Below are 14,816 nucleotides of genomic sequence, written 5' to 3' on the forward strand. Positions count from 1 at the left end.
TAATTCCACTTTGTGAAGTCAAAGGCTTTCACGGGCAGCTTCCATAGTTTCAAGATGTCAGCCACAGCTGCTGGTAAAACATCAGGAATAAAATCTCCTAGAACATGGCCTCATAGCCTGAAAAATTCACAAAAAACTATAATTACACTTCATTGCTTTACTTAATTACTTACTCTTATGTAAGTGTATATAATTTCCTGATTGCATTTCAAAATCCCAATCCATTTAGGGTTCAAGATGTTGATGTGCAAGTATATGAAGCCTGGTGGTGCAGTGGTTAAATGCCTATACTGTAGCCACTCACTCAAAACCATAAGGTTATGAGTTCAACACCATCAAAAGGGCTCAAGCTCGACTCAGGCTTGCATCCTTCCAAAGTTGCTAAAATGAGTACCCAGATTGTTGGGGGCAATTAGCTTACAGTTGTAAACTGCTTAGACACTGCTAGTTTGATATGAAGTGGTATATAAATGAAGCTGTTTGTTTATATCACCAGCACATTAAACTTGGACCAGAAGCACTGTAGTAGTTGTTGTTACTGCTGTTGTGTGCCTTCAAGTCATTTCTGATTTACAGCGCCCCCCGAAGTGAACCTATCAAGTGGTTTTCTTTGCAAGATTTCTTCAGAGAGAGGTTTCCTTTGCCTTCCTCTGAAGCTGAAGTGTGACTTACGCAGGATCATCCAGCGGGTTTCCATGGCTGAGTGGGGACTAGAACCCTGGTCTCCAAATCCATAGACCAACACTCAAACCACTATACCAGGGTGACTCCTATATATTTATATTAAGTATATATAAGGTCTACAAAAGCTTATGCTACTTCTTCTACCTAGTTATTCTCAAAGGTGCTACAAGATCCTCTTGCACACAAAACATGCAGTTATCAACTACTTGAACATTTTATTTCAACTGAGCAGGGATTCAAAACTGGTCTCCAGAATCACAGACCAATGCTCAAACAACTGCACCATACTGGAGCAGTCAGCAGTCTAGTTGCTACATTTTCCACTAGCTGCAGGTTCTATATCTTCTTCAAGAGCAGCTCCATGTAGAATGCATTTCAGTAGTCTAATCAGAAAGTTACCAGTTCAGATACTATTGTACCTCAGTTATTCCTACATTAGACTGAAATTATAAAATCATAGAGTTGAAAGAGACCAGAAGGGCCATCCAGTCCAACCCCCTGCCATGCAGGAACTCACAACCAAAGCAACCCATCCAGCCTCTGTTTAAAACCTCCAAAGAAGGAGACTCCGGCACACTCTGTTCCTTTGAACATTTTTCTGATAATAACTACCACTGGATTCAATGGCATATTCCTTTTTGCAGATCTTTATAGGATTCTACTGCCATATTTATTTATTTATTTATTTATTCATTTATATTCCATTTTCCCTCAAAAGTCGGGCATAGAGCAGCTTATAAATTAGAATCATAGAATCATAGAATAATAGAGTTGGAAGAGACCACAAGGGCCATCTAGTCCAACCCCCTGCCATGCAGGAAATCCAAATCAAAGCATCCCCAACAGATGCTCATCCAGCCTCTGCTTAAAGACCTCCAAGGAGGGACTTTCCACTACACTCCGAGGGAGTGTGTTCCACTGTCAGACAGCCCTTACTGTCAGGAGGTTCTTCCTAATGTTGAGACGGAATCTCTTTTGCTGTAGCTTGCATCCATCGTTCTGGATCCTAGTCTCTGGAGCTGCTCTGGTCCGGCCCCACCTGGAATATTGTGTCCAGTTCTGGGCACCATAATTTAAAAAAGATGTTGAGAAACTGGAGCATGTCCAAAGGAGGGCAACAAAAATGGTGAAGGGTCTGGAAACCGTGCCCTTTGAGGAATGACTAAGGGAGCTGGGGATGTTTAGTTCTTCTGGTCCTGGAGACTTATACAGTGGTACCTCGGGATACGAAATACCCAGGTTACGAAATTTTCGGGATACGAAAAAATCCCATAGGAAAACATTGTTCCGGGTTACGAATGTTTTTTCGGGTTACGAAAAAACTTTTGGTGCTTTTTTCTGCTTTTTCGCACGGAATCGCGGCTTTTCCCCATTAGCGCCTATGGCAATTCGGCTTACGAAGGCTTTTCGGGTTATGAACGGTGCCACGGAACGAATTAATTTCGTAACCCGAGGCACCACTGTATTCATTTATATAAACAAGGTATTCCTCTACTATCTCTTTACTTATTCTGTGCTGAAATTCAGCTGTTCTGTCCTCTGCTCCATTATCCTCAGGTTGAGCACCCTTTGCCTTTTCTGAGAAGACTGAGGCAAAGAAGGTGTTGAGTAATTCTGCCTTTTCTCTGTCTTCTGTTAGCATTTTGCCATCTCCTCCACACAGTGGCCCTGTCGTTTCCTTCTTCTTCCTTTTGCTGCGGACATATCCAAAAAAGCCCTTTTTGTTGTTCTTAACCTCTCTAGCAAGCCTGAGTTCATTCTGTGCTTTAACTTTTCTGACTTTACCCCTGCATATGCCTGCTATTTCTTTGAATTCCTTTTTTGTGATTTCCCCCTTTTTCTATTTCTTATACATGTTCTGTTTCAAACTTAGCTCGGTTGAAAGTTCCTTAGTCATCCATCCTGGTTTCTTGAGACACCTCTCATTTTTCTTTCTCACTGGAACTGTTTGAAACTGTGCCTTCAGTATCTCTCTTTTGAGAAACTCCCATCCGGTCTGAACTCCCCTCTCTTTTAGTATTTCTGACCATAGGATCACCCTCAATACTTCTCTAAGTTTACTGAAATCCGCTCTCCTAAAGTCTAGAATGTGTGTTTGACTATGCCTGGCTTCTCCTTTCCATTGTATAACAAACTCCAGGAGAACATGGTCACTTCACCCCATTAACCAAGTCATCCTTGTTGATTAGGATCAGATCCAAAATAGCTGACCCCCTTGTTGCCTCTTCCACCTTTTGGACCATGAAATAGTCTTTCAGGCAAGTGAGGAATTTGCTAGACCTTGAGGATCTGGCTGAGTTTGACTTCCAACAAATATCAGGGTAGTTGAAGTCACCCATCACTACTACATCTCTCTTTTCTGACTGTGTGGTCATCTGTTCTAGAAAGGCATCATCCAATTCCTCCATCTGACTTGGGGGGTCTGTAGTAGACTCCCACCATAACATCCTTGTTGTTTCCCTCCCCTTTGATTCTTATCCAGATGCTCTCCACCTGGCTTCCATGATTGATGTCCTGGATCTCTTCACTGGTGTAAATGTCCCTGACATATAGTGCTATTCCTCCTCCTTTCCTGTTTGGCCTATTTCTCTTAAAAAGGTTATACCCCTCTATTTCCACATTCCAATCATGAGACTCGTCCCACCAGGTTTCAGTGATGCCTATTATATCATATTTGCTTTGCTGTACTAGGAGTTCAAGTTCATCTTGCTTATTTCCCATGCTTATTTCCCATGCTCTGTGCATTAGTGTAGAGGCATCGCAGACCACGGGTCCCATTTACTTTTTGTTTGTGCAAGTTTATTTGCCTCCCACTGTTGGATCCTTGCACTTTTTTTCTTGTTTCCTCTATGTCTGTTTGACTATTTTCTCCAGCCCTTTCGCCTTCCTTAATATTGTCTCCCTTCCCCACGGAACTCAGTTTAAAGCCCTCCTGATCAAGTTCTTGAGACTGTTGGCAAAAACATTTCTTCCAACTGGCGTGAGATGCAACCCGTCTGTTGCAAGAAGTCCCTCCTCATGGAACCACAGCCCATGATCAAAGAATCCAAATCGTTCTCGGCGGCACCATCTGCGAAGCCAGTTGTTCACATCCGCTATTTTCCTCTCCCTTCCTGGACCGTGCCCTTCAACTGGCAGAAGAGATGAGAGCTTCCTACCAAGCGCCTCGTAATCCCTTTTGATGTTCTGCAGGCTGTGTCTTGCAGTATCATTGGTTCCCACGTGGACCAAGAGGAAGGGGTATTGGTCAGTAGGCTTGACCAGTCTTGTCAGCCTCTGTGTCACATCACGGATCTTTGCCCCTGGGAGACAACACACCTCTTGAGACAGCTTGTCAGGCCTACAAATAACTGCTTCTGTACCCCTCAGCAAGGAGTCCCCCACTACGACCACACGCCTCCTACGAGATTTAGCAGCAGCTGTTCCCTTGGGTGGGATGCTCAGGCTTGCCTGCTCTGTCCCTGAAGTCTGTCCATGCTGCTCTTCTTCATCCTCCTTGATAAGGGAAAGAGCTTTGAATCGATTCTCTAGCTGCAAGCTCCCCGAACAATCCCTTCTTGGCCTACTTCTCTGTGTGTCATTCCTCCAGCTATCTTTCTCCTGTGTATGTGAAGTGACCTCCTCGGTCCTAGCATCTTCCTCTGCATGGTATTCGTCCAGGATTGTTAGTTCTGTTCTGTCCAGGAAATCCTCCTGTTCCCTAATGTGCTGAAGTGTAGCTACTCTGGACTCCAACTGCTGCACTTTCTCCTCCAAGAGGGCTACCAACTTGCACTTGGGGCATGTGAAGTTCTCCACTTCTTTAGGCAAGAAGACAAACATCCCACAAGTGTTGCAGGTGACTGCCGTGGTTCCGTCAGTGTCCATACTGAAAAGTCTTAGGAAATTACTGGAACAGGACTGTGGGCTTCCTCCTGAAAAAAAGAATTCTCCAGAAAACACCAACGCTAAGCCCCTGATGCTTCAACTATTTGTGGCAGTGAGCTCAATCAATTCTGCCTTTGCTGTAGATTTCCTTGGATTAAAAAAAATGAAATAAAAATTGAAATAAAAGGAACTGCTCTGCAGAGGCTCTGGGAGAAGAAATAAAGAGCTAGTCTGCTAGCTCCGCCCCTAGTGACTCACAGGTGTGACTCCCTGAAGATGTGACTACAAGCACACTCTTCCTAGAGTTTAAAAAACAATTAAACAGTCACCACTTACAATGGCTGCCCAGCTACCTCTCTCCTCCTCTTCTCTGTAGCAGAGTTGGCTGAGTTTGACTTCCAGCAAATATCAGGATAGTTGAAGTCACCCACCACTACTACATGTCTCCTTTCTGAGTGTATGGTCATCTGTTAATAATTAGAAACATACAAAAGTGAGCATTAACATAGACTTAAACTAATGTACAACATTAAAACACATCACTCATTAAAAAAAACACAATTAAAAAGATACAGTTACAATTAAAAGATAAATGTGCACCTACAAAATGGGGCACAGGAAGATTCCAGTGGGAAGATCACACAGTCTAAGTTGATTATACAATTGTGGCCAAAATGTGTTGTCCAAAGCAGTGCCTTTATTGTCAATCATCATTTTATGATTAAATGGAAAAAGCCATTTCTCTGGCAGTCTGAAAAGAGAGAGAAAGAAAATAATCTGGCTCATCAAAGGCATGTCAATAACTTTTGACAGTGTGCACTTCACCTAAATGGCATCATAAAAAATGTCAAGCAATAACTGTGTTTAATGCAAAGATTAAGAGGAGATAAACTATTCATGACTCAGAGTAGCTCGTGCATCCATGCACCATTTATATCTGGTTTTTACTCTATACTAAATACCTCTGCATTCTATTTTTAATTCCTGTTGGCTGTCAGAGCTGTTCTCCCAAATGTCAGGCTTTCAAAGCCAAATATAAGCACAAAACTTATAGCTGCATGTGGGAATTTATATAACAGAAGATGCAAGCATGTAGAAGTTTGGGAGCAATATGCAGTGTTAAGATGAAAAGCAACACAGGCAAGAGTTTACATTCCTTTCATATCATTATAAGCCTGAAACAATTTTGTGGGGTTTGGGTGGGTGGGATGGGAGGGGCTGTGTACTTGCTGCCTTGTCAGGAATGAAATCCTGTGCCTTATGAAACACCACTTTCCTGATATTCAAGTCTCAATACAGTTAAGGAGGGGAATGCTTTTAACCATGACTCTTATTCAGATCTCAGTGTACCAGGCCAGGAGTGAACTGAGGGAGAATAGGGAAAAACACAAGAATAATTGGCTACATACACACAGCAACTGAAAGAAAACATATCACCAAACAGAGGATTAAAAAGGATGTAGATCTACATATACATTGTACAAACCAAGAAATACATATAGATGAAATTTTGGATGCAATGAGTATCATTTAAATGGCAATATAATCGGGTGGTACATCATCCTAGTGAGGAAGACCATCACCACAGAAAGTTTTTGGCTCCTCTGTCTGGTGTCTATGTGCTAACTGTTGATGGAGAACTTCAAGATCCCTCCTCTGCCTTCTGATGGCCCTTCAGGTTTACAGGAGACCGGGACTGGCTAGCCTTTCCAACAGAGCAGGGGTGGGCAAAGTGGAGACTTCCAGATGTTGTTGGACTGAAACTCCCATCAACTCTAGGCAGCATTGCCAGTGATGAAAAAAGCTGGCAGTTGCAGTCCAATAACATTTGGAAAATGTTTACCCATCCCTTCTACAAAATATAATAGATAGCCATTGGAGGGGGGTGTAGGACTGGCCAATAATTTTCTCCCCAGTACTCCATATCTCCTGTTTGTCAGCTGGTAACCAAACCATTGCTAGGCAGCTGCTGCTGTTTTTAGGCACCATGTGAAGGGAGAAGAGGTTTGTCCAATATACCCCCTTTTCTCCATTTTTTGCCCCCAAACTATTGAAAGGGCCCCCATTTTGCATCCTCTGCTTCTCATTTCAAGATAGTTTCAGGCTATCCCTCCACTCCACCAAGGATGGAGGTGGGGGAAAATTGCTCCCAGAATAAGAGTTCTCCTCCCCATAAACTTTTCCTTCAGTTCCCAATTTCTAGCACTGCAATAATTTAAAACTTCAGTTGGGCACTTGGAAAAATAGTTTAGGTATCCAAAGAAAAAGGGCATGCAAAGGTATGAACAGAATGTGAGCAGAGCAAATACAGGATTTCTAAATGTGAACAGCTACACCCCTACACTCTGCTCTTTTATTGCATGTTCATTAAGAGACAAAACACAGAAGATCATGGTAACTTTCCATTTTTAAGGAAATGCTTTGGACAGAACTAGTAGCAAAACCTGTGGCCTGTATTGCCTTATCAGGGGTGCGGTACATATGAGGCTAAAGCACCGTGCTGGCACCGTACTAGAGTTAAGGGCATGAGAGCATGGCAATCGCGCGGTCCCTAACCCTAGTACAGAGCGACACTGTAACAATGGCAGTGCCCCATGTGTAAGGGTGCCACCATTGTGATGTGAAGTATACATAGCGTCCGCACATCACGCCATGTCTGTGATGTCACGAGTGTGCCACTGGTGCACTTGCAAATGTCTGCCCTGCGGGGCAAAAAGAACTGTGGCTTCCCTGCAGAGGAAAAACAGGCACCGGCAGGCCTCCCTTTTTGGGAGGTCTGTACCGCGCCAGAGAAACATTTGGTTTCAAGGCATTTAGATATATAATGTGGGTCTTGTAATATTAGACCTTCAAGGGCACACATGTGTTCTTTAAGGAAACTCTTGGAAAACAATGAGGGGTATGGCAACAATATTCTGGATGATATATTTAATGAACTAGCTCCATTATGCTGTTCTTACATGAAAAGGTACAATCACTCCAATGTTATGCCTGCCTTTCTCTGACCACATCTGGTGCATAAGCTCCTGTGGGGATCATGGGCTGGATCATCAGCTGTATTTTAGTCAGTTTATTTAGTCAGCCACATTACTTCATATACACCTCATCCTATCTGTGTGCTTGGCTAGTCAAGTAGAAATGAGGGCAACGTTCATCTGCACACACTAGATATCAGCACTTTCCCCCAGTAAGCTCATATTATTTGCAGAAGCTTCATTTTGTATTTGTAATGACATAAACTTCAACATTTCATAGATGAAAACTGAGATGTGTGTGGCCAAGGAACATCCAAGTGTGGTCAAGATGTCAAAAGTTGTTAATGAGGAAGTACAGACAAGGTAGGAGAGGCTGCAGCTCTTTGCTGTTGCCTGAGTATACTAGGGAATGTGATATTTGTTGGAAATGCAACAATGCCCAGAGTTTTAAAAGCTAGCTGTGGACTTTATCACACGTGAGGAATTTATCTTAATTTCGAATGAAAAGAAAGTGGGGCCAGAACGCATTCACATGAATTCACTAGTTCAGCGAATTTACGTGAATGCGAATTGCGTTCGAACTAGCTTCCCATTGCCTGAAAATAGCATGCCATTGCCCAAATTTGTGTGTGGTACTCTATCACGCAATAACATGAAACCCCATGATTGCACTCAGACTGACTTCCCATTGCCTGAATTTGCGTGTAGTGGGTTACCACGCAATAATGTTAACCCCCAGGATTGCATTCAGATTGCCATTGGATTATACTTCTAATTTCCCTTGTCTGATAAACTCCTAGGTCAGAGACGGCAGCATTTGTAGGGTTAAAGAGTGTTTCAGTGACCTAAAAGCTCATGTCTTATCCACCTATAATAGCCTCTCTTAGGGCACATCTACACTGTAAAAATAATGCAGTTTTACACCACTTGAAATGCTGTTGCTCCATCCTATGGAATCCTGAATGCAGTTTTACAAGGTATTTAGCCTTTTCTGCCAAAGAGTGCTGATGCATCACTAAGCTACAAACCCCAGGAATCTGTATAATGGAGCCATGGCAGTTAAGCTGAATTATTGATATACTTAGGATTCCCTCCAACTCTTCCCTCTGCCTTCTTTTGGCTTTTTCACAGCTCCAAAAGTAAAACTAACTTGTGTCCTCTTCCTATTCTAGCTTATTTCCCATAATAAAAATTTAGCTTATTTCCTATAGCTATTGTTGTCAATGCTCTTTAATCATAGTAGTTAGCCATGGCACACACACTGTCTCTATGAAGATTCTGCCACTCCTCTCCTCTCCCTTTGCTGAATTAGGGCACACCCAGGATGATTGAAAAGTCCCAGATTTTGTTCCTATTCTTTCCCACTTTATATTGGGTTAAAATAAACCGATCTGGGGAGCTGGTATAAAAAGTCTCTGTTTTGTACTGGGAAGTGACAGAAAATATTCTAGGATAAACAAAACATGAATGGACCTCCAAAACCGGAGAAAAATCTAGAACTTTCTGATCTTTGTAACCAGTTTGAATACACGTTTAATTGTGTGCAAACTACTTTTGAACTTTGATCTCAGTTTGCACCACTGGATGTAAACCAAGGACAAGGGAGAAAATGGGAGGAGAAGAGAGAAACTTGGACATTTCAAAAGCAGCTGAAAAGTAAGATGACAAAGTACTAATTGGTACTATCCATGCCAAACTGAGACAGTTGGGGGGTATGCAATGAGAAGATGCTAATGAATAGTTGCAGGCCAGCCCTCTCTATACCATCATCTCTCAATTTTTCTTCTGTTGCTTCTTTTTCCCTCCATGATGTCTCATTACGATAACTCATTTATCAATCCTGCCCACATCCAGTTAAAGACAACTAAGGAAAAATTGTTCAGATTTCATTGACTTAAAGATAAAGAACAATCAGATGACAGAGAGTAGAGGCCTTGAAGAAGTGCATCAATAGGGAGTGCCTGAACAATGAATGGAGCAGGAGGAGTCCTCTCCACTGTGGTGAAATATATTTTATTTCTATATCAATGAAAATAATGGTTTGCAAATTTGCACCTATGGTCGAAAACATACTGCATAAATAATCCAGTTTGAGGCCGCTTTAACTGTGTTAGCTTAGTCCTAGGGAATCCTGGGAGCTATAGTTTATTGTGGCATCAGAGCTCTCTGACAGAGAAGGCTAAATGGGGAACTACTATTCCTGGAATTCTTTAGCATTGAGCCTGGTCAGTTAAAGTGGTCTCAGACTGGATTATGTGTGCAGTGTGTTTTGGACCTATGTCTATAATTGTATATATGCATTTTTAATAATAATCTGCATCCTTTGGCAGAACAATGCAGCTCCTTTGGGAGTTGTTGGGTAACTTGCTCTATGTAGTCCAAGATGGACTGTCTTTGTAATTTATTCCTGAATTCCTTCATTCTGGAAATCTATACCCTGCCTTATGGAATATTAGAGTTGGAAGGGAGGACAAAGGACATCTAACTCCTCTCATGCAGGAATAGACAACTAAAGCACTCTTGAAAGATCTTCACCCATCCTCTTCTTAAAAACCTGCACAGAAGGACAATCCACCATCTTCTGAAGCAGTCCATTCTATTGTCGTTAAACAGTTTTTACAGTTAAGATATTCTTCCTAAGGTTTAGGTGGAATGAATAATTCTCAAGGTAGCTTACAAAAATGTGAAAAACAAAACAAAATTATTTCTGCCTCTTCCAGTTACACTCAGGGACACTTGTAGATGGAATTGAGCTAGAAAACACTTCCTTTCAATACTGGATTCTCATGGTTGTATTGCCCTGAGTTGGAACCGGATGTTCTTTGTGGCAAGGAAGAGGGAAACAAATGCTTGCAGTTCCTCCTTCTGTGTGCTTGAAATAGGGGGGTTTCCACATGCCAATCTGTTTGCAGCCATGCAAGGAACATTGGCAGAGGACAGAAATTACTTCCTTATACCCTTCCATGTGTGAGCAGCACATAATGTGAAGGTGAGCAGTCTTTCTAGTAGGGAAGGAGGAAGAAGCATATTCCTACAAACCGTTCCTTCTCCAGATTATCTTTCTGTTGCCATGATGTGGAACCCAAAGGGTAAAACATTCCTTATAACGTTTCCTAAGAATTTTCTGGCAGTAAAAGCTGTTCATCAGTAGAATAGACTGTGTTGGAGGATGTTGGGATCTCCTTCTTTGGAGGTGTTAAAACAATGTTGAATGGCCATCTTGCACGAGTGTTTTAGCTGTGTATTCCTGGGGTGTTGTACTAGGTGGCTCCTGCAATCCCTTCTAACTGCATAGAATCATAGATTTGGAAGGGACCACAAGTGCCATCCAGTCCAATCCCTACCATGCAGGTCTGAGTCCATGCTTTTAATAATTTAGGTCTCCCATTAGTTTTTTTCTTTTCCATCCCTGAAAATGGTTCATAGTACATCAAAAAATTAAAGAATGTCTCATTATCCTGTGTGATATAGTATGTGGAAACAGCAAATAATTTGTCTGATGGAGTATCTGCTTTCTTGGAAGAATAGGAAGATCTCCTTGTTCTTATTTGTTACTGTTAAGATGGGCTGGCTGAGCTTAGTGGCCTCATTGTATCTCATATTAAAACAGGTCAAGTTTTCTCTTATGAGGTTGTATCTGTTTGTAGTAGAAACTACGAAACATAAGTGAATTCTTATTTTGGACTGGGCATACTTATTTCAAATGTTCATTCACCCATGAAGTGGATTAAGGCTGAAAACAGAGGGGCCTAAAGGAGTGGCTCTGTGCCACCCCTTTGCTTGCCGGATCGGGGCCACAGCAACTGCACACCACAGCCCCAATCTGGCATTTTTCCAGCCCCCAAAGAAGTGGCAAAATGCTGCTCCTTTTTGTGGTGGAAAAAAAGCCGTCCTTGCTGCCATGGCAGTGACTCTTTGCCATGTGTGTAAATGCTGTGCTGCAGAAACATTGTGATGCCACCCCTCATCTCGTTGGGTGAATGGTATGATGCTGCATGGGGGCAGAGACACAGTAGGTGGCGGGCAGATGTCACACCCCCACTCCACCCTGGTGCCAGCGTTTCTTATTGGTCTGTACAGCCCCTCTGTAACTTTTGACCAGACATTATTGCTTAATTCCATCTACCACAGAGGTGTGTCGGAGGAAAAATGGCATACAAATAGATAAGTGTTTATTGTGACCATACATTTGGAAGCCTTTCATCATTTGAAATACACTACAGAAGTGCTATACATTACAAAAGATAAAAGAGGAATGAGAAAGATGGCAACAATCAAGACAAATGTAGGCCACATTTTCACAGATACTTTTGGGTTGTTTTCAGTGATGGCTTTGGCTTAGCAACATTTGGGGCATCTCATTTTCACCTATTTCTCTGATCACTCAAATAAAACCACCTTTAATTAATTAATTAATATCTGAACTTCTAAGGAGCTGAGGTACTGAAGTTGTTTTGGGAATAAGGACCAACCTTTTTGTTAACCTCCTTAAAGTTTACATGAAACCCTGGACTGAATTCAACACCCCACTGACATGGGAGACACCAGTGGCAATTGAAGGAGGATGGTGAAGGTAGTGGAGAAGTGGCAATAATCTGGATCCCTGGCATGGTGAAGCAGAAACACCATTTGCTAGGACAAAGCATCCCTTGGATATAATAGCCAATCATTTTGTCTAGCTTGGCTTGACTTCTGATGAGAAGGCAAGCAAAAGTATTTGAGCAACAACAGTATTGGGTGGATTAGGAGTCATGTGAAAAGGCTTCCCACTAAATGTTGGTTATCTCTCAATTAACAATGGGCTGTTGCTGTTAGGCAAACTGTCAATGTGGTTAATCGTCTAAGGCTACCGGATTATGAAGAGATCTTTGAAGCAAGTAAACAGCTGCTCTGAAACAATGGAGTCCACTTTATTGCCAAATGACTAACTCCTAAGGTCAATTATTCTCATTAAAGAGCTGTGTAAATTTGATGAACTCTGTAAAAAGAAAAGTCCTTTTCACACACACAAAAATGATGAAAAACAGGAAGTGTTGCGATGTCTTTTTAGCTGAAATAACTGTGTCCCTGTAAGTCTTCTTTTAGAGGCAGAGCGCCCAGTTTCAGACTGAGATCCTATGCATGCTTGCAGTGCAACATATGATTCCATGACCTCTCATTACCTATCAAGACTTGAGAAGGACCCAACTTAGCTGGGGGGGCAGGGGCGGGGGGAGGACAGAGTAGGAAGGAGATGGTGAAATAATAATAATAATAATAATAATAATAATAATAATAATAATAATAAATTTTATTTGGATTTCCTGCCTTTCCCTGCAGATCGAGGCAGGATTACAACAGAGAATAAAATTAACAATAAAATACAAGATACAGTATTATCTAAAAACACAATCAATAGAACAAACAACAAAACTACTACCAATCACTAAAATGACCAAATTGTCATCTGTTTTCCATGCTATCTAAGTCAGAAGTGGTAGTGTTCTTTGAGATCGGCTATAGAAGGTCATATGGATATGCCCGCTGGAAGAGATCCATCTTAAGTGCCTTCTTATAGGCTTCTAAGGTGGTAATAAGATGGATCTCTTCCAGTAAATTGTTCCATAGTTTAGGGGTCGCGGCTGTAATGCTTTATGGGAAGTTGTAATTAGTCTAGTTTTCATATGTTCCAATAATTTCTTCTCTGATGTTGTGAGAGTGCGGGGCGCATTGTGTAGGGAGAGGTGTTCCCTTAAGTAACTCGGGCCCAAGCCATGTAGAGCTTTAAAGGTAATGACCACACTTTGTATTGCGCTGGAAGCTGATCGGCAGCCAATGAAGAGATTTTAATATTGGAGTAAAATGGTCTGATCTTGATGTTCCCGTGATCAGTCTGGCTGATTCAATTGGATCAATTGAAGCTTCTGAACTTGGTACAAAGATAGCCCCAAGTAGAGGCATTACAGAAATCTAAACGAGAGGTTACCAGTGCATGTACCACTACTTCAAGGTCCCTCTGGGACAGGTAGGGGCGTAGTTGGCATATCAACCAAAGTTGGTACCAAGCACTCCTGGCCATCACCTCCACATGAGATGTCAACTGTAGAGACAAGTCTAGGAGCACTCCCATAGTTTGAGTGTTTGACAGTGAGTCTGGAGATCAGGGTCCAATTCCATACCCAGCCATGGAAGCCCACTGGGTGAGCTTAGGCATGTCACATACTCTCAGTCTTAGAAAACCCCATGATAGGTTTGTCTCACAGTCACCATAATTCAGAAAGAACTTGAAGGCACCCAACAGCAACAGCAGAGGAAGAAGGGGTGAGGAAATTCAGACCATGGAGAACCAGTTAGTCTTGGCTTAGTTATGGGGACAGAGAAGAATGAGATTGTGCTCTCAAATGAAGTGCATACTCATTTTTCTTCCCCTGAGAGCCTAGTTCGATCCTTTTGGTCTGATTTTACTTCCTTTTCCATTAGTAAGAGACAGCAATGACAACTCCTCCTGAGATTTGATAGCTGTCAGGTGTTGGTTTTTTTAGATGGTGCACAAGGGCAAGATAATAGCCTTCTGTATCCTGTCCACAATGGGAATTTTGTGCATGTAAACTGCACTCACGCATGTAAGCTTCACTTATGTAAGTCACTAACAAGATGTTGCCTTTAGTCTTCCCCAGGGGGAAAAAAAAGCAATAGCAACTAGCAATTCATTTCTAGAAAGGGTATCCAGAAAAAAGGATATCCAGATTTTATCCAGATAAAAGGAAATGAGTTCATCAAACTAGGCATATGGGTGAAAATAAGTGGGTTAAATTTTGGGCAGCATTGTTTTTGCATATCTGTTGGTTCTCTAAAATAGGTTGATGGAAAAAGATTACAGTGAAATTCAGCAGTGTTTAAACAAACATAGTTATTGTTTAAAATAAGAAAATGCCTAGCAGCATATGTCAAGGTCTAGAAATAAGTATTTTCCTCCTAGGCTATGTAGGGAAGAAAATAGCACCAAAGTCTATACAGTCCTTTTAACCAATTGAAGATATGAAAAGCTAAAAATCCTGATAGCAAAGGTACCAAAATCCTGACATAATTTGTACATACAACTTTTTTTAAAAGGAGGAGGAGGAGGAGGAGGAGTTTCCCATCTGATGGCGTATTATAAAAATTTGAAAGAATCAAAATTTCCTATGAAGGAGTAAAGGGCACTGCCGTGCTTGCTTCCCACAGCATGGCCCCTGGATAGCCTCAGCTGGGATGAAAAGCTGCCCTTGAAGTTTCTGTCTAAATCAGGATTTACAAGGGCGGGCTACAAAC

Source organism: Sceloporus undulatus, chromosome 1 (assembly GCF_019175285.1).
Source record: "Sceloporus undulatus isolate JIND9_A2432 ecotype Alabama chromosome 1, SceUnd_v1.1, whole genome shotgun sequence".
NCBI classification, from domain to species: Eukaryota; Metazoa; Chordata; class Lepidosauria; order Squamata; family Phrynosomatidae; genus Sceloporus; species Sceloporus undulatus.